This window comes from Bactrocera neohumeralis, chromosome 2 (assembly GCF_024586455.1).
Source record: "Bactrocera neohumeralis isolate Rockhampton chromosome 2, APGP_CSIRO_Bneo_wtdbg2-racon-allhic-juicebox.fasta_v2, whole genome shotgun sequence".
Taxonomy (NCBI): Eukaryota; Metazoa; Arthropoda; class Insecta; order Diptera; family Tephritidae; genus Bactrocera; species Bactrocera neohumeralis.
Genome location: NC_065919.1, coordinates 83,315,017 through 83,334,513, shown reverse-complemented (window position 1 = coordinate 83,334,513; position 19,497 = coordinate 83,315,017). Strand labels below are relative to the sequence as shown.

At 37.5% G+C, this 19,497-nt stretch overlaps 1 protein-coding gene across 2 annotated transcripts in view; it reads left to right on the top strand.

The window, feature by feature from the left end:
- LOC126759906 (cation-independent mannose-6-phosphate receptor) overlaps positions 1 to 19,497 on the top strand; it is a 152,037-nt gene that overhangs the window by 80,403 nt on the left and 52,137 nt on the right. The gene's annotated exons all lie outside the window — the stretch shown is intronic.

Below are 19,497 nucleotides of genomic sequence, written 5' to 3'. Positions count from 1 at the left end.
TTTTCCCACCACGAAAATAAAGAACATTTCCCCGGTGAGGCATGCTCATTAAAAGGAAAACTGAAAATACTTAAATTCCCAGTTGCTTTGTGGAATCTCCGGCCACTCAGCGCCTTTGATCTGCTCAATTTCCCACCACTTCCGCCGCCAAGTACCTACATATGTGTATGTGTAAGTGTGCGTATGTGAGTGCGTTTAAAATCACGGCGTCGACAACAACGTAACTGTTAACGAATTGCGTGCAGCAGCACACAGCCATATAAACATATGCATATTTACACGCATGAACAGCACATTAAACCAATACACTTTGAAAATGCAAACAATGCATTTTATATACCCTATATACATATAGTATGTAATATATGTATACATACATTTACCTATATGTAGCAAAATAAAGCGAAGGGCGAAATTTTCATAAACCACTTGAGCCAGCAGCCAAAAAAGAAATGAAAAGCAGCAAAAAAACCGTTATAACAGAAAAAGCCATAACAGTGCGGAAAATTCAAAAATGCAAATTAAACGAAGAAAAGATGACGCTACGAAAATATTTGCGAAAATTGCATATGAGAGAGCCGCCACGGCTTGAAGGCCGCGGACCTGTGCCATCAACATTTCCCCGGAGCCGAACAACAAGCCACACAAGAGCAGTCAAGTGCTGAACGCCGTTCATGCTGGAATATTTGGAACACACACACACACACACTTGCTCATGTACTACACGTGTGCATGTGTGGAAACATTGTTGTTGGCTGTTGCTGGTTGTTGATGTCGCGTTGTTTGTGACAAAGCGTAGCATTTACTGGCAATTTAAATATTGATATTGCGCGGAAATTCATACTCACATCCATATTTGGCATGTATGTGCCGCTTGACTGACTGCTTGCCTATCAGCAGCGTGGCCGTGGCAGCAGCGCACACACGCTGGTAAAACACTTGCTTACTAGTGGCGTAGGCGTAAGTGTTTCAACGCGCAAAACGAATTCTCCGTTCACTTTTCTCTTTCCTTTTTGGCGCATGTGAATTGTTTGTATACCCTAAATGAAATTTTTGGTAGCGCATTATATGGAAAGATGAATTTCGTTATTTTTGACAGTTGGAAGTTTAAAGATTTTTTATTAATAAATACAAATTTTGACATTATTTTCATATTTTCTTCATTTCATATTTTAATTTGTAAATATTTTATATCTGATTTTATCAACGCGGACTTGATGTACATATCTGTTGTCTTAAAATGACAAAAAAATAAGACAAAACAGATCCTGTCAATTTGACAGGTCGGTCAATGCTTCAAAGTTAAGGTGAAATCAGAGTTAAGGTGAAATCAGAGGTTGTTAATGAGTAAAATGAGTAACATTTTCCCGAATACTACAAATTTATATGAAGTCAAATCTAATACTAAAGTTTGACGTTTTCTTGATATCAAATTTTATGTAATAGTTTGACATCTTCATGATGTCAAATTTAATGATAAAGTTTGACATTACAATTTTATGATGTCAAAAAAATAAGAGTGCCTTTCAAAATTAGTAACATTTTCCGAAATACCACACAAATTATGCCCAAATCTGAATGATGTCGAAATTAATATTTTAATGATGTCAAATTTAATGACAAAGTTTGACATTTTATGATGTCAAATTTAGTGACAATGTTTAACGTTTTAATGGCATCAAATTTAATGACGAAGTTTGACATTTTCATGATGTCAAGTTTAATTACAAAGTTTGACATTTTCATGATGTCAAGTTAAATGACAAAAATTGACATTTTCATTATGTCAAATTTAATGACAAAGTTTGAAATTTTTATGATGTCCAATTAAATGACAAAGTTTGACCTTTTCATGATGCCAAATTTATTGACAAAGTGGGACATTTTCATGATGTCAAATTTAGTGGAATTTGAAATTTTAATGATGTTAAATTTATTATTGACATTTTCATGATGTCAAATTTATGACGAAGTTCGCCATTTCATGATGTCAAAATTAATGACAAATTTTAAATATTCATTATGACATTTTCAAAGTTTGCATTTTCATGATCAAATTTATGACAAAGTTGGGACATTTTCATGATGTCAAAATTAAAGAAATTTTCATTATTTAAATTTATTCAAATTATGACATTTTATTGATGTCAAATTTAATAGTTCGCCATTTTCATGATGTCAAAATTAATGACAAAGTTTGAAATATTTATTATGTCAAATTTAATGACAAAGTTTGACGTTTTCATGATAACATTGACATAATGTCAAAATTAATGACAAAGTTTGACTGTACGATTTTACCTAAAAAAAAATTCGTTCAGTTGTCAAGGCAACGAGTGGTATAATGTAATTTTATTTACAGTTACACAAATATACGTATGTGCTTTTCACTGGTTAACTTGAGTTGACTGCTTTTAGTTGCTCAACTGCGACTGTCTTTGAATTTGACACAGGTTGTGCGTAAAGAGTAAAACGCAGAGCTTTTCAAAATTAACCAACTACGCATATTTGGAAATATTAGGAGGATTATGCACGATTTTCAACTTTTTTGACTAAGTTTGACATTATAAATTCAACATCAAAAAAAAAAATTGTGGATGGCAACGATCGGCCAATTTTAGTTTGTGTGACATTTCTCACAAATATGTTTTTTTATTCTGGTTAAGCTGAGTTTTATCTACTCCATTTATTGGTTCAACGATTGTCATTGAATTTGACGATGTGAAAACTGGTCATTACATTTAATCATCTTTTCAATATTTATACTATACTATGCTACTAGATCTTCTGACGTCGAAAAACGTTTTTATTGTAGTTTCTCCTTATTCTGAATACGAAATTACGAAATACGCCATAATTCGAGGTCGGCTTTTCTTTTCTATAACAGAAATCCGAAAACCGTTACCAAACCTAAAAGCGAAATTTTCACAAAATTTTCAATAAAACTGGATTCTTAATTCCAAGCAAGATCAAAATTTCACTTAGTAACTCTTGTATCCTTCAGTAGCATATTGCTATCGTGCACGGTATTTAACCCTTTAGATAAGCGCTCACAGTGACGCCCTTACTTCTTTTGTTTTTCTCTATATTTTCCTCTCGATTTAATTTCATTGGCAAGCATATAAAATTTAAACGTTTACTTTTAATTAAATTTTTGGCTTGAATTGGTAATTAAATTTTATGGGGAACCTTTGCGCAGGCGACAAGTGAAAGTATTATTGCTTACAACCAACGGTACAATGGCTGTATAAACGGTAAATAAATGTGAGTATGTGCTGCAATGTCAACGTCAAGTTGCCAGTGTGGGCGTGTTCGATTGCGTATGTGTGCATAATCGAGATTGCGAAATGCTAACGGAAAATTTTGGTGTTTATTATTGATTCTAGTGTTAGAGGTGGCCTTAAACAGTTAACATGAGATTACAACAACATACACATATATGTGTATAAGTATAATATATGGTTATATTAAATATTAACGTCTATCTCAAGGCTATCTAAGTTCGGTTCTGTTCGCCAAATTTCTTAGCTCTTATCACAATCAGCGAATTCTACTCTACTCGACTAGGGCATACATCGATCTATTAAGTTTCCAATTCATATTTTTCGCACACGTATGTAATATTATAAGTGCGCAAGTGTATGCGAAAATACGAAAAACTGCCTCTGTGTGTGTAAGCCGTAAAACAACGGTCCTCGGTGCTTTGTAAATCAGTTAAGTGGCGAGGCCAGCAACTGGGTCACTTTCGCTTTGGTTATTTCCGACCTAATTATGGACCGAATTATCCAACATATTTGCTGATATTAACCTCTCTACGCCACTGTCGGCAACCGTTGTTGACTTTTGGTCCTTCATTTAACACACATTGTCGCGCACACAGCCATGCGAACATATCTCTTTACACACACTCATATGTATGTTATAAGTATATGTTATACTGTATGTGGACAAGCCGATTGTCTGGCGATTTTTCGCCATCGTTTGTTGTGGTAATGGCTGTGCAAATCGTTATTATTAACCAAAGTGGTTGTTGTTGTTGTTACTGATAACTATTTTGGTCTCTTGCCATTACGCTATTCTACGTTTAACGCTTACACATCGATTTTCGACGCTGAATTCTGTACTCGTGTATATATTTACTCGTATATATGTGTATATATGTACTTGCACGCCATTTCCCATCTTTGCCACTTCGGCTGTTCGTTTCCCATTTATTGTAGTTGTTGCAATAAATAGAAACTAAACCTCCAAACAAATTGTTGCCACTCTTAAATGCCACAAACAAAATACATTAAGTGTACATATAAGCAGCCGTGTAAGTTTATTTGTATATAACTATAACTTGTATACATACAAACACACATGGATGTGTTTTCGCACACACATACATTGGCACTTACATGGACGAGTTCATTTTGGCTGCATTAAATTAATGATCGGGCTCATTTGGGCGAAGGTGATAAAGTAAATGGCTGCTTGCCTAAAGGGTTCACTAGGGATTAAGTGCCGGCATATCACAACGCACACACTCACACATACACATAAATGCTTTTAAATTAGTGCTGGTTTCCTATTTCACTTTTGGCCGTGCGATATATCTACTATACGTTTGGTCTGCTTTTCTCTGCAAGAATTTAGGTTAATAGCAAAAATCTCTACCATTCGGATTATCTTCTCTATTTGTTGTTGTATGTAACTGTAGCGGTGCTAATGTAGTTGTTTGAAATTGATTTGCTGGCGATATTTGTGAAAGTGATTTGGAATAATTTTACTTCAAGCATAGTTTTAGGGAGAATTGATATATATTTATAATGCATATATGTATACCAACTCCATCGTCCATTTTCGAGCCATTCGTATAAATGTTTAGAGTGTTGCGTGTAGCTAACATACCCTTAGACCAATAATTATACTCTCGCAACAAAGTTGCTAAGGAGAGTATTATAATTTTGTTCACATAACGGTTGTTTGTAAGTCCTAAAACTAAAAGAGTCAGATATCAGGTCAGGGTTATATATACCAAAGTGATCAGGGTGACGAGTAGAGTTGAAATCCGGAGAGCTGTAACTTGAGTAAAAATTGAGATGACATGATGAAACTTGGTACACAAAATGGCGAAAACCGAAAACCTAATTTTGGCACAAAGGATCGCATTAGGGAGGGGCATATTTGGACGTAATTTTTTTGGAAAAGTGGGCGTGGCCCCGCCCCCTACTAAGTTTTTTGTACATATCTCGGAAACTACTATAGCTATGTCAACCAAACTCTATAGAGTCGTTTCCTTCAGGCATTTCCATATACAGTTCAAAAATGGAAGAAATCGGATAATAACCACGCCCACCTCCCATACAAAGGTTAAGTTGAAAATCACTAAAAGTGCGTTAACCGACTAACAAAAAACGTCAGAAACACTAAATTTACGGAAGAAATGGCAGAAAGAAGCTGCACCCAGGCTTTTTTTAAAAATTGAAAATGGGCGTGGCGTCGCCCACTTATGGACCAAAAACCATATCTCAGGAACTACTCAACCGATTTCAATGAAATTCGGTATATAATATTCTCGTAACACCCTGATGACATGTACGAAATATGGGTGAAATCGGTTCACAACCACGCCTTCTTCCAATATAACGATATTTTGAATTCCATCTAATGCCTTCTCTGTATAATATATACATTAGGAACCAATGATGATAGCGGAATAAAACTTTACACAAATACGGTATTTGAATAATATGTAAATGACGGATAACGAAATCTCGATTATCACTTTATCATGCGAGAGTATAAAATGTTCGGTGACACCCGAACTTAGCCTTTCCTTACTTGTTTTTGTATATGTTTACATATATTTCATGGTTTCTTTGACTCTCTTGGACAATTGTAATATAATGATTAACTTTTTTTAAATAAAAGCCAGTAATGTACGCAAAGTTTGCAGTATATTGAACTGAAAGCCCCTACAAACATGTTTTAAGATCTCTCTTCAACTATTCCCAGAAGACTTACACTTACATTACATTTTATTGTATTTATGATTCGAAGGATGCCAGTCACATTTAAATCTTTCTCAGAGTATCACCTATAAGTTGAAGGTTTTTAACGGAAGCTTTGAAACTCCTGAAGTCAACTTATTGGCATTTGATCAAAATTAACCCGGACTGGTCCTTAAAACTGCGTGCGCAAGCTAGATGGATGTACTGCAGACCCAGTTTTTATTTTTAACATGGAAAAATATTTAACAACGAGTTTGCTTAACATTTTTTTCCGATGGAATCATGGCTATGGAATCGTTGGAAATGTTGCTGGCTTGTTTTAGGAGACAACTTTATTGCAAACACAAGTTTTTGAGCATTCAGTGAAGGTCGTGAAACCAACGAAAACTTTCGTCATGGTAATGACGATAATGCCTAAAATGATAGAGGTAGTGCTTGAAGATCGTTGTGTTGAGAGATAGCAGAGGATCTTAACAACTTCTTTTACTGCTCGCACTATTATATTATATTTTGCAAAAACAACGGCGTGTAGAAGTCCCCAAAGAGATGCTTGACAAAGGAGCTGACGACCCATCATTCATCATATGTATCATTACTGGTAACGAGACGTGGGTTACGAATATGAAAATAAAATTGAAATGAAATGAAACCGGAAAAACCATTTTAACAATCAAATTTTCTTAAAATTGTTTCTATTTATTATTTTGATTTTAACAATTGCCCGTTATGTCATTTTTCGATAGTCTGTTGCAGAACTTCGACTATAGTGCGCTAAATGTTGTCCCCGCGCTTCTCAAGTGTTGCTGGTTGATTGGCGTAAACATTTAATGTTATATACCCCAGAGAAAATAATATAGATCGCATGATCTTGGCGGTCAATTCATTGGGTCTTGTTGGAAATAGCGATCGTCCGCGTTGATTTCATTAAATTCCGGAGAAAACAAAGTCTGTCAACATTGTGTTATAACTCTCGCTATTGATGATAAGGGAAGTTCCTCCCTCATCCTGAAATAAAAAAGGCCCGCCGATGCCGTCATGCTACATACACCTAACGGTAAATTTTTGGCAATGCAACTGCCTTGCCTGGGCTAAACGAGGATTTGGATTTGGCTCACCTCAATAACGACAATTTTGTTTGCTGATAAAGTCATTAAGCCAAAAATGTGCCTCAGCTGAGAATATGTTTTTCGATTTTACAGTAGCCACCGCAAAATGTAAATTTTGCGTCCTAATCTTGGGCAATTTCCAAGCGTTCTACCAAAGTGAAATGTGACCTGATGAAATAGCAATCATTACGGAACACTCTTACAAAATTTTACACAAATCTGTAAACAAATATGGCCGCCACGTGCTATCAAAATCACGTCATCCCTATTGGTAGACGCTGTATAAACTCGAAAAGTTCTCTCTTACATTATATGGAACGTGGGTTAGGAAGAAATGACAGCTTGTCAGAGCTGCTTCGAGATCGAGTATTGCCATTCTTCTACCAAAATACTCTTCAAGAAAGCTTGAGTAAGCTTTTTAAGTCCTGTTTGTTTGGAAAAAATTCTCTAATTCCACGGTATTTTTAATGCCGTTTCAATTTTTACAGCTAATCGCCTCAATATGTAAATTTATTAACTGTTCCTTCGAGAGTCGTGTCTACGTAATCGGTATGGCCTCCAATTTTTATTCGATCAAGAAGTGTCAACTCGGCAGCATTCCTTCAAATTATTTCAGGGATTTTTTCTGTCGCTACAAAAACAACAGCAATCAAATTTTAAAGTTGTAAGTTTACTTTAGCAACATAAAAGATTCTTTAAGAAATATGTTTAACTGGTTGTTATGGGTTAGATTTGCTTGTCGCTGTATATGGCGAACAAAAGCTTCAAGTTGTTGTATGAACACAGTTTAAAGACTGCTAATAATTGCAAGGAGATTTCTTTTTTCTTATTTCACTAAATTTTGAAATTTAATTTCAAATTTACTAACTCAAATCTGCTTTGGCTTATAATAGCTAAATTATGTTGATTAACAGTAGTGAGATTCAATGATGCGCCGTCAACGCTGACACTGCGCTGACGCATATCGAGATTTCCATCCAATTATTAGGTCAGCACTAAAATTAACACTGAAAGCGCACACACACAGTTACGTCGACATATGCGCATTAAATAGTTGCTAGCAGCTGCTGCCAGACCTCGTTGTCACATTTGGTTAGATTGCAGTGGACCAAATATAGTCCGAGATATGTCGGTAGTTAGAAATGTTTGTTTGCGTTTGTGGGCCCGAAGCCACAAAGTGCACAAATGCAAATAGCGGTATTAAAATACACATACATACAGATAAATATATGTTTATAAGTATATATACTTATATAGATAGTAAATATGTGGCAGCCACTAAAGCGTTCACACATATGCATTATATTCGACCAAGTAGTATGTGTGGGTGTGCAAATAAACCCAATGCTTTGTTTTGTGTGTGTGTATATGTTGTCAAGTGTGTTCGATTTACTATGTGAAGGTGTGTGGCCGAGTGTGAGGCTGCGGTGAACGCGACTGTTTACTGACTGCTTAATGAATACGTTGTTCATTTGTTTGCGCTTTGGGGGAAGCTGCCTTGAGCCATCGATATTGATAGCGGTCTGTGTGTGTTTACTTCAACTAATGCACAATGTGTTCATGTATTTGTATTAGGGTGTGATTAAATGTACATGACAGAATGATTGACAGACGGCAGCGTTAAACCAGATTAATTGCATTTTTCGGGATTAATTGACACCTCCGTTGCTGATATCAAAAATAACTCTCAAAATTTTAGGGAGCTTGTGAGATTTTCGTTGGCAACATTGTTAAAAAGTCCATTTTCTTAGCTGTGAATTGCAAATCTGTTTATCAAATTCTCAATATAATATCAATAAAACTTCTATGTGATGATGCAGTTTTAAAAATAATTTGTTGATATGCTTTTGTAATAAAAAATGGTTTGGTAAAAATTGGTCAATGTTTATTTTCTATCAATTTTCATTGAAAATATTATAAAAAGGACAATGAGCTGTTTATGAGAGTTTCAAACTCGCATAGCTGCCGTCTGTCACCTACAAATTTGGATCTGATTAAGTGCGCAGTTAATCCGGTGCCGTCTGTCAATATTTTTCTGGAAGTTGCAAATAACTTCTAAGTTGCTTGAACTATACTGCTCTCAACAGCATTTCCAGAGTTCGAATATTTCTATAACCGCGTTTCAGTTAATGCTTTTCAGCATCATGAACCAACTCAGCTTGCAACAACCCTCTCATACAACCCTCATTAATGCAAAGCATGTCGCAGAGTACTATTAACAGTGTTATTGGTGCAACTATTAGTTCACAGCCACCTCATATACAAATATATACATACATATATACACATATGTACATATTTAAGCCTAATTGTGGTTAGGCGTTGCACTCCGAAAAGTGTCCTTCCCAGAGGCTGTTTAATTAGGTCGAGTGCGAGTGCATTTCTGTGTTTGTTAGCTGGCTTGATGGTGTTAACAAATATGAATATACTATATATATATAGATGTGTATGTGTAATAGTAGCACGAAACAGGCATACATGCATTAGTTTATGTTATGTGTGGGCAAAAACAGAGAGTTGATTATTTCGATGGCAAATTAGTACCAGGATTCTATCTCGATTAGCATCGCGCACGCAACACATGTGTGAGAGAGAGAGAGCGCATGCTTCTGAAACCTCTTTGTTCTGAAACTAGCAAGGCAATAGGACAGGACGGTCTTGTGTATTAAACTATTTTAATTTGCTGCCTCGGTAATAGTGTTTATTTCATTAAACATATTTAAAGATATTTCCGATTCCAGCTGGCCGGACCTTTGGATTTTAGAATCCGGTTGAAGATGCTGAGAAAGTCTCAATTGTGGTTGGAAAGACAGTGTTTAATTTTAAATTTGTCATAATACGTGTCCACCGAAAATCTAAAAATTTACTTCAAATATATCTCTAATCTGTCTAAACTTGGCTTGTGGTATAGAACATAGACCTGACGTAGCTCCACAGAAAATAGTCTAACGGCGTCAAATCGCTCGACCGAGGCGGTCAATTGACTGGGCCATTTCGTGAGATAACACGTACATACACCAAACTTAGTTTTCAATAAATCGACTGTGACATTCACTGTATGGCTTGTGACGCCATCCTGTTTGAACCACATATTATCCAAGTCCAAATAATTAGATTCGTGCCAAAAATATTGGGTTATCATTGAGCGGTAGCGATTCCCATTCACAGCAACGTGCCGATCTTGATCATCAGTCCAATGACGCCGCCGGTTCATAAACTGCCCCAAACCGTAATTGTTTTGGGATGCAATGGTGACCCATGGAGTACGTGTGAACTGCTGCCTGACAATAACGCATATTTTGCTTACTGACGAAGCCATTCAGCCTGAAATGAGCCTCATTGCTGAAGATGAGTTTTTGATGAAAATCCGGATCATTTTCAAGTTGCTGCTCAGCCCAATTCACGAACATACGACGATTCTGGTGGTCAAGCGGTTTTAGTTCTTGCGTCAATTTGATCTTGTAAGGATGTAAGCCAAGATCTTTTCGCAGAGTTCGCCACAATGCGCTTCAGAACGACATGTGAGAGACTGATTTGGGTCTTCTTCGATTGATGCGCTAGCGGCAGCAATATTCTCGACGCTACGGGCACTTCTTTGTCTCACTTGCACGGGAACATTTTGTACTGTGTCTGTCTCTCAATTGTTGATCTGACAGGACGATTATGACGAACATAAATTTGAGGCCACTGACTTCGAATTTCGGTGGTAAATTTTAATAATTTCGACTCGTTGTTGGTCGTATATCGTATATCTTTCCATGATAAAATGTCAAATCAAAAGAGCGGGAAAAATATGGCGCCGTTTACTGTCCCTATCGGTATACTTTTGTAGAGTCAAGAGACAAAAACTTTAGCTCTCTAGTATAATTAGTTACTTTAGTCTAAGGCTGGTTGAATAGTGAACACTTCAGACATACCAACAAAAGCTGTAGTGAAAACCAGGCTGCTGCTCTAAAACATTATCTTAGTGAAAATCGACATCGCTTGCCGGATCATCTAACTCGTACTCGCAGTCAACTTCAGTCTAAGCGGCATTCACATGCAACCACAGTCCATACTAAAATAGTCACAATTTCAAGCGCTCAACCGGCAGACCATAAAACCATTTTCCCTTGGCCATAAATAAGTTAAATTCATAGAAACGCTACAGAAATTAGAAAGGAATATACATTTACTTTGGCCTGCCGCAATACGGCAACCACAAACAGCTTACACCAAGAGCGCCACAATTTGTTGGCTGATAGTCAGGCGCTAAAAGAGAGCGCAAAATCAGAAAAAATGGGAATGTGCAACAAAAAATTAGCAAAAAAGTTGCTTAAAATAACTCAACTTCCGCTTCCGTGATTGGCAACGATAATAGTGGCCTTTAACTGTAGCCCTTTGGTCTCCTCTTTTTCCCACTTACTTAAGAGCATAAAACTCAACTCAATTTGTATATTTGTGGTTGTCTTTCTTTTTTGTTATCGTTTTTTTTTTTTTTTTTAATTTTTAATAGTGATGGCACTGCAGTTAAATGGAGTTGGAAATATACTTCCTGCTGTGCTGCAGGTGAGGTGAGGTCTTTCGCTTGACGAAATGCGCCAAAGCAAAATGAAGACAAGCGAACGTAGAGGAGCGTAAGAACTCGAGCGAAATTCATAACTTGCAGTTAAAGTTAATTGCAAACAATTCGCGTGCACCGAGCGTCAAGTGACTAAAATATAGAAATGTATATCCCTTAAAGTGATATATGTACGTGGAGGTATGTAAGACTATTCTATAGCCGCTCATTTTTGAAATGCAACAGTTCAAAGGAGCGCACGAGTATAAGTGATTGGCAAGTGAGCGCGCATTTTCGCTTGAAACTCACTCGCAAGTGCTTGCCGCTTCGAGTGCTTGTAACGGTATTAGATGCCGCAAGTCTCCATACTACAAGCATGACACAAGTGCCATCGTCCTTTCGTGCTCGCTGCTTCGTAAAAAGTAACTGTGACTTGCTTGCTTGCCGCTGCTGCTCGAAAATGTTTTCCTTTGTGCGCGAAATGGGTTTTGGCAGCGTTACAAATGTCGACAGCAAAAACCGGCAATTTCCGCAGGATGTATAACGGCTATGACATACAAACTGCCGCAATGCACAAATACGCCGCAAAACAATTGCATTTATGTGCGATAAACGTTCACATTTCTCAACTCGATAGCCATTTATGAGCTGTTGGCATGCGTGGCCGCCGCAGCTGGAGTGGTGGAGCTTTTCCTCAGAAATGCAGAAAGTCGTTGCATTAAGGTACCTGCTGGCGGTGAGCGACATATTGAATATTAAAGTTTGAAAACACTCTGATGTGAAGAAGTTTTGAGCTAAAATATAATTGACCATTTAAGAATGTTTAGAGGTTTTGCAACCGAAGTCTTTTTCAGTTTGTGGAAACTAGTAAAAACGATAGATGTAAAGTCAACTAGAAGTTCGAAAATCTTTATAGTGGATATAAAGCGCCATGAAGTATTGACCCGATTCAGCCAATTTTTAACACAAGGATATATCATTACATTTTCTTCGAATTTCACAAACATATTCCACAGATGGACCGATATTTTTAGCAAAACGTCAGCCAAGCGCACTGGGGTTTATAAAATGGGTAAGTGGGGACTTGAACCGTTGTGTTCCGATTTGCTGAGTTTTTAGACTCCAGTTGGCTTTCCTCAAAAGCACTATTTGTGCCAAGTTTTGTCAGGAAGTCCATGTCCATTTTTTTCAAATTTTATTGTCAACTCCTTGCTGCTGCAATCCGTTTTGCCAAATAACATGTTTATATCTTATTTTAATGTTTAGTTATGACATTTTATCCATTTATTATTTTATCCCATCTGGTGAAAGCAGATCAAACGCCGCGGTTGTTGAGGTGATATCAACACTCTTCTTGTCTGAAACCTCGCTTTGTATCGAACAGCTCGGAAAGGTCCTCCCCGTTCCTGACGGAGCTTTTAGTGTTGTTCAACGTCAGCTTACATATCCGTATTAGCTTTGTATAAATACCAAGTTCAGACATAGCGGCATAGAGGCTGTTTCTTTTCGTACTGTCGTAGGCGGCTTTAAAATTGACGAAGAGATTGTGTGTATCGATCTTCCTTTCACAGGTCTTTTCTAAGATTTGGCGCATGGTGAAAATGTGGTCGATAGTATATTTTCCAGGTGGAAAGCCACACTGATAAGGTCCAATCAGTATGTTGACGGTAGACTTCAGTCTTTCACACAGTACGCTAGATAAGACCTTATAAGCGATATTAAGGAAACTTATCCCACGGAAATTGCGTAGATTCCCTTTTTGGGAATTCGGCAGAGCACATTTAGATTCCAATTATCGTGCATGCTTTCTTACGACCTTATCTTGCATAACCTTGTCAGTTCTTCGCCGCCGTTTCTGAATAAGTATTCCATAGACATCAATTGTAGAATGAGGTACGCCATCTCCCGGAGTTACACTTTCACTATCTTTCTGCAGGCTGTAGAAGTGTTCCCTTCATAACTTCAGTATGCTCTGATCTTCAGTCACTAGATCACCACTTTGGGTCCTACAAGAGTATTCTCCGGTCTTGAAACCTTCCATTGGCCGCCGCATCTTTTCATGTACTATTACGAACTCGTCCTCCTTTTTTGTCAAAGTGTAGTAGTTTCACTAAGATTTCTCAATTTTTAATCAAGTTATCGCTTGCACAGACTGCCGGACAGCCGGACAGACGGACAGGTAGTCACTTGGATCATCATCCTGATTATTTATGTATATATAACTCTATATCTATATTTTGTGTTACAAACAACCGATAGATGAACAAAACTATTATAGTCAGCCGCTTTGCACAACCTCTTCTTGAGACGGGCGAATTTTTCACCAGTAAAATCATTCGTCATAGAGAGGAACAAGTAGTAATCTGTTGAGTTGAGATCCGGACTGTAAAATGGCTGCATTAGGACCTTTCAATCAAGCTCTCTGAGCTTCTGGCGAGTCACTGTTTTCTTCAGAGGGTCCAATTATGGACAGTATAGATCCGAATTAAGAGCTCAGGCGTTTGGGAACAACTAATAGTTAATTATTCCCTGCCAATCCCAGCAAACAAATGTCTGAACGTCAATTGATTCGACCACGACTGTAATCATACAGCTTCAGAAATGGTTCGATTTTGTTGCGACTCAGCCGAGCTTTGTAGATGGAAACTTGCTCCATGAGTTCTTTTTGTGTTAACTCGTATGATTCCCATACATCCAGCAAAGAATTTGAAAATGAAAGTAAGACGAAGCCCTCGCCGTCAATCAGTCTCTGTTAAGGCCAAGTTCTGTGATTATGATTTTTTGGAAAACATTTGATTTATCTGAAAAAGTATACATATTACCGATTAACGTAAATCGAGGAAAGATTTCGTGGGTTCTATCACAGAGTCAAAGTTTTACCAAACGCAAGTGAATTACTCTGTTGCCTTTCGGGATCTGAACCAATCTTAAACGAGTTATCCACATTATCGATGATAACATTATGGAATTCACTCATTGAGCTGGATTCAATAGAAAATTTACTATCAGAAACTATATTTTGTTTTCAATCTGGATTATTCACATCCACAAGAACCCATAAAATGGTCGTCATCTTAACACACTTTTCAGGACCTTTTTCTACATTATTCTAAGTATGATTTGTGATCTAGGTTTTTCAGAAACTGCATTATTCCCCACGTTATTCGTAATATGTACATACTTCCCGGATAAAATTTCAATTTTGTTGTCAGTATAGTTATCTACACTTATTGTAGACTAAAGAGCTCCATGTGACCTAAGGATTTTCCATTGGTTTACTAAAAATAAAAATTAAAGTTGTAAGTGATTTAAAGAGCATGTTTTTGCACTGAAGTTATATAATTCTGATATGAGATCCTCAACTTTTTTCAATGTAGGCGCTAACCGTCGATTAATTTGTAAAGATTGGACTTTGTATGTATTATCCATTTGCATCCACCGCGTTGCTGTAATATGAAGTGAACAATACTTAATGCTACATTCAATGCCAATGCTCTAAAATTTCCAAGTTCGAGTTGGCTACCGTCCGCGTAACACGTTTGTAAAGACCCTAGCAAGCGCAACGCCTACGCATAGGCTAAGTATACCCTCGTGCACCAACACTTGCGCCCGTGTTCACTTGCCACCCGCCATTTAAAATTTGCAATTTCGTTTCTATTCAAACAGTGACTGTTGTTGGACTATTGCAACTTCACTGCCACTATTTGCCGTGGCCACTTCCTCGTCTCGACCGCCGCTCCACTCCGCACTATTGGCGCTCGAAATTAGCGATTCAATGAAATGACGCTTTAAATAGCTGCAAACTTTTTAATGCGTTGCCTACGTGCAACGCGCACCGTCAACGCGCCGTACAGCCGTGGGCGCCTATCTCCAGCGCAGGGCGCGGCGCCTCGCACGCTCACCGAACGCCACTCTATGCACTTGGCGCGCTGCTCACTTGTTTTATGGCATTTGCTTTTGGCAATTGTTGCCGCAGCCTTGCTGTTGCTGGTGTTGCATCGCCATTGTTGTGGATTTTATTGGTGTTTTTGTTGCAGCTTCGCAGCAATAATTTTTGGCAAAATTCTTGTTGTTTGCTCAATGGCGCGTCTGGTCCGGCAGGACTTTTCCCTCTTGGTTAGCGCTGCAGCCATTGACCTTTCTCTGCTCTTGGCGGTGTTGTTTGTTATTTTACGTTTTGTTGTTGTTGTTGCGTCGTTGTATTCTTGCATTGTCGTGCTTATGCATTGCAATTGCAATAGTTCCATAGACGTTTGCACTTACCGTTATGCGCGCGCTCGCGAAAAACATTTACGTTTCATGGTTAGTTAGACACGAGGTCCCCGACGCCGACGTCATCGCCATTGGCGGACTTTTACGTTTCATTAATTTCTTGCGAAAAGTTGCCGCTTTAATTTTCAACTAAGTTTATACATAAATTGTGAATTTGGAAATATTTAGAGTTGTCTGCGCTTAAATTATGCGAAAACTTCAAGTGATTTCAAATAAACATCAATTTGGATGCCATAATTCGGAAACTCGCTCTAATTATTAGTGAAATGTTTTTGTGCGGTAACTTTTAGAGGGAGGAGGGCAGCTCTTTTGATAATTAGCCCCAGATTCAGGAATATAAAATTTAAGGATACGATATGTAACAATTCCAGCAGTCTTGGCATCTGATATAAATTCTCCTCAAAAGAGATACATAAAAGAGGGTCTTGAAAATAATTTTAATTCCGAGAACAATCGTGCATACAAATACCGTTCATTCGATGGTTAAAATAAGTTCAATATTGCGTTTTCTAATGAAGAATCGAAGTAACTTTTAAGGGTGATTTGAACCACAAAAGTCGCTGAATTATGTAAGTGAAGTCGAAGCTGTTCTTGAATAAAGATGTATTGAGCAAATCGTTGGACTTATAGAGGTCGACAATAATCTGAGACTATTTCTTAGTTATCCAAAAAAGAGACAGTAAAGACCACTTTTCGGGAATACTGATCCCGATTTCGTTAGGTTCAATCGTGAATAAAGATTAAGGCGTTATATACAGTTAGAAGGCCGAAAACACAAATTTTCTATATTCTTTTTCTGAGAAAACTTTTAAATTTATTGATCTAAAAATTTTAACACATATTATGGTATCTTTTAAATATATTCTAAGACTTAGTACTCTTCTTCTTCTTCTTAATTGGCGTAGACACCGCTTACGCGATTATAGCCGAGTTAACAACAGCGCGCCAGTCGTTTCTTCTTTTCGCTGCGTGGCGCCAATTGGATATTCCAAGCGAAGCCAGGTCCTTCTCCACTTGGTCCTTCCAAGGGAGTGGAGGTCTTCCTCTTCCTCTGCTTCCCCCGGCGGGTATCCGAGGCTGTTTCAACGTTTTCATTGGTATTGTTTTTTTACGTGGCGGGTCCCAAGCCCAGCGCACAACCCTTGTAGGGAATGTTTCGCCTTCTCACTTTAGCTCGCCTTCGAACGGATGTTCTTAGGCTACCCAGAGGATACTTGGTCAAAGACCGGAAGTAGTGAGCTGCTTGAGCCATGTGTAAAAGAATCGTTTCTGGCCACTCCCAAGTGAATGGCGATCAGAGAACTTTCCTCACTTGCGTGAACTTCTACACATGACTCCATCCTCCAGACTTAGTACTAGTAAAAATATTTATTTAGATGGCAATCTTCGGGAGCACCTCTCAAAAAAGCCGTTTGGCGGTGATCACTATATCTCTGAACTGGATCCCCTGAAATTAAAAAACTAAACAAATTTTAATTTGGGAGGAACTTCGAAAAGAGTCACCGGCACGATATGAAATTTTCTGTGTGTATTCTTAAATATATGTACACCTAGAAACTAAAATGAAAAAATTTAATTTTTTGAAAATTCTAACTTTATATAACCCTTAAACATAGTCTTCTTATTAATAATTTTTATTCGTATTTCTAAAAATAATTTTTAATTCGAGAGATCTTTGCTTAATATCATCAACAAATTTTCAAAATGATATAAAATTGTTCAGAGCGTTGGAAAGTAGCGAAATCGGACACATTATGCCTGCTATTCAAACATATTGGCAGCTCTAAAAATTAACTCTCGAAAAATATATATAAATATTTTTTCACACTGAATCTATTGTTTGGAATTTTCTCCAGCAGTATTCGTGAGTTCTGGTGCCTTCAGCAAATTTTCAGTTGTTTCGGTTTCGGCTCAATTGTGTACCCTGAAGAGGGTGTATTAAATTTGCCACGATGTTTGTAACACCCATAAGGAAACCTCGGAGACTATACGTAGGTTGCCTTTTATATATCCGTATTTCGCAACGCTAGTGTGGCAATCTGGCAGCTGACAACTTGATCGTAAAGTTTGACCTTTTTGATGTTATACATACTCAGAACGTCTTGACATACGATGGCTATTCGTGTTGTTTACAGTAACTTAAAATATTCTTCTCAGCTAAATAATGGAATTAAATCACAAACATTTCCACGCGGTTTTTTTTGACAACTTTCGACGTGGGTCTCACTACTCACCAACAGTTCATCGATGAATTTAATTCAACTCAATTGCTCCATCAAGGACCAGTGTTTATCGATTGTATAGTGAATTCAATCGAGGTCGTAGGTCACTCCCAGAATTTCGAGAAGGTCGTCCAAAATTAGTTGTTGTTCCTGAAACTATTGATGTGCTAATTGATATTGAAAGATCGTCATGCGACTTATCGTGAGATAGAGACAACTATGGGCATGAGTCGATTTAGCTATGTTCGCCTGTTCGCCTCCTGTTTGTATATACTCGATTAGTCCTATATATGGGACCACTGCAGCTTGCAAACTGAACAATCGGAATCAAGTTAACTTTTTAAGCGTAACTTTTTTATTTGTGAAGGTTATTATAGCGTCGGAGCAACCTGTTAAAATTCTATTCGCTAGATTGTTGGAAGGTTTTCATGTCATAGTCATAAACCCACGTATCATTACCTGTAATGATGGATTTTATGAAAGTGGTGTTCTCGGTAGCGTTGCTAATAATGACTGTTTCACCTTTACTCGGTGTCGCTTTTGCAAAAGATCTTTTGCTAAGAGTCTGGCATTGACACGTTTCATACCGGAAACATTTACCAAAATTCTTGAGTGGGTCCATAAGAGATGTTGAGAGCCTCTGCTATATCGCAGATGCCAATACGACCCCTTTTGAGCACTGTTTTTTTTTTAACTTTTCGATTTGATCATCATTAACAGAGCTGAACGACAGGCAAGAGGAGAGTTTGCGAAGACGTTACGTCCTTGATTGAATGCTTTTTGGCAAACATCCACCAATAAGAGATGTTGAGATCTCCCTCTATATCTCTGATGTCAACACGACGGTTTTTGACTACTGTTTTTTTAACATTTCGATTTGATCATCATAAACAGAGCTGAACGACAGGGAAGAGGAGAGTTTGCGAAGACTTTACGAAGACTTTACGTCCTTGATTAAATGCTTTTTGGCAAACATCCACCAATTGACATGTGGAGATCAAACTTTACTTGAACATAAAAAAAGGTTGTATCAATTAGGGGAACATTTTTTTTTATCAATTTGGTTTACCTAAACCGCATGGGACTTTTCGAACTTAGATGTTATATCCCTAGCTTTTAGCTATTTTTTTCTGCAGGTATTTGCAGAAGGGACAGTGAAAGCTTAAGTGTTTTACCAGAAGAAATTTTTTCGGAAAAAATATTTTAATTTCTGATTGAGATAAAATATAATTTTAATGCGTTTTCGTATAAATTTTGTGAAATTTTCCAATTTCTGTGGAGAAGCAGTATGCAAAGTCCCATAGTATTTAAGAGGAATACATTATTCACTGTTGGTGGGGCCGTCTTAGAATTATAAACAA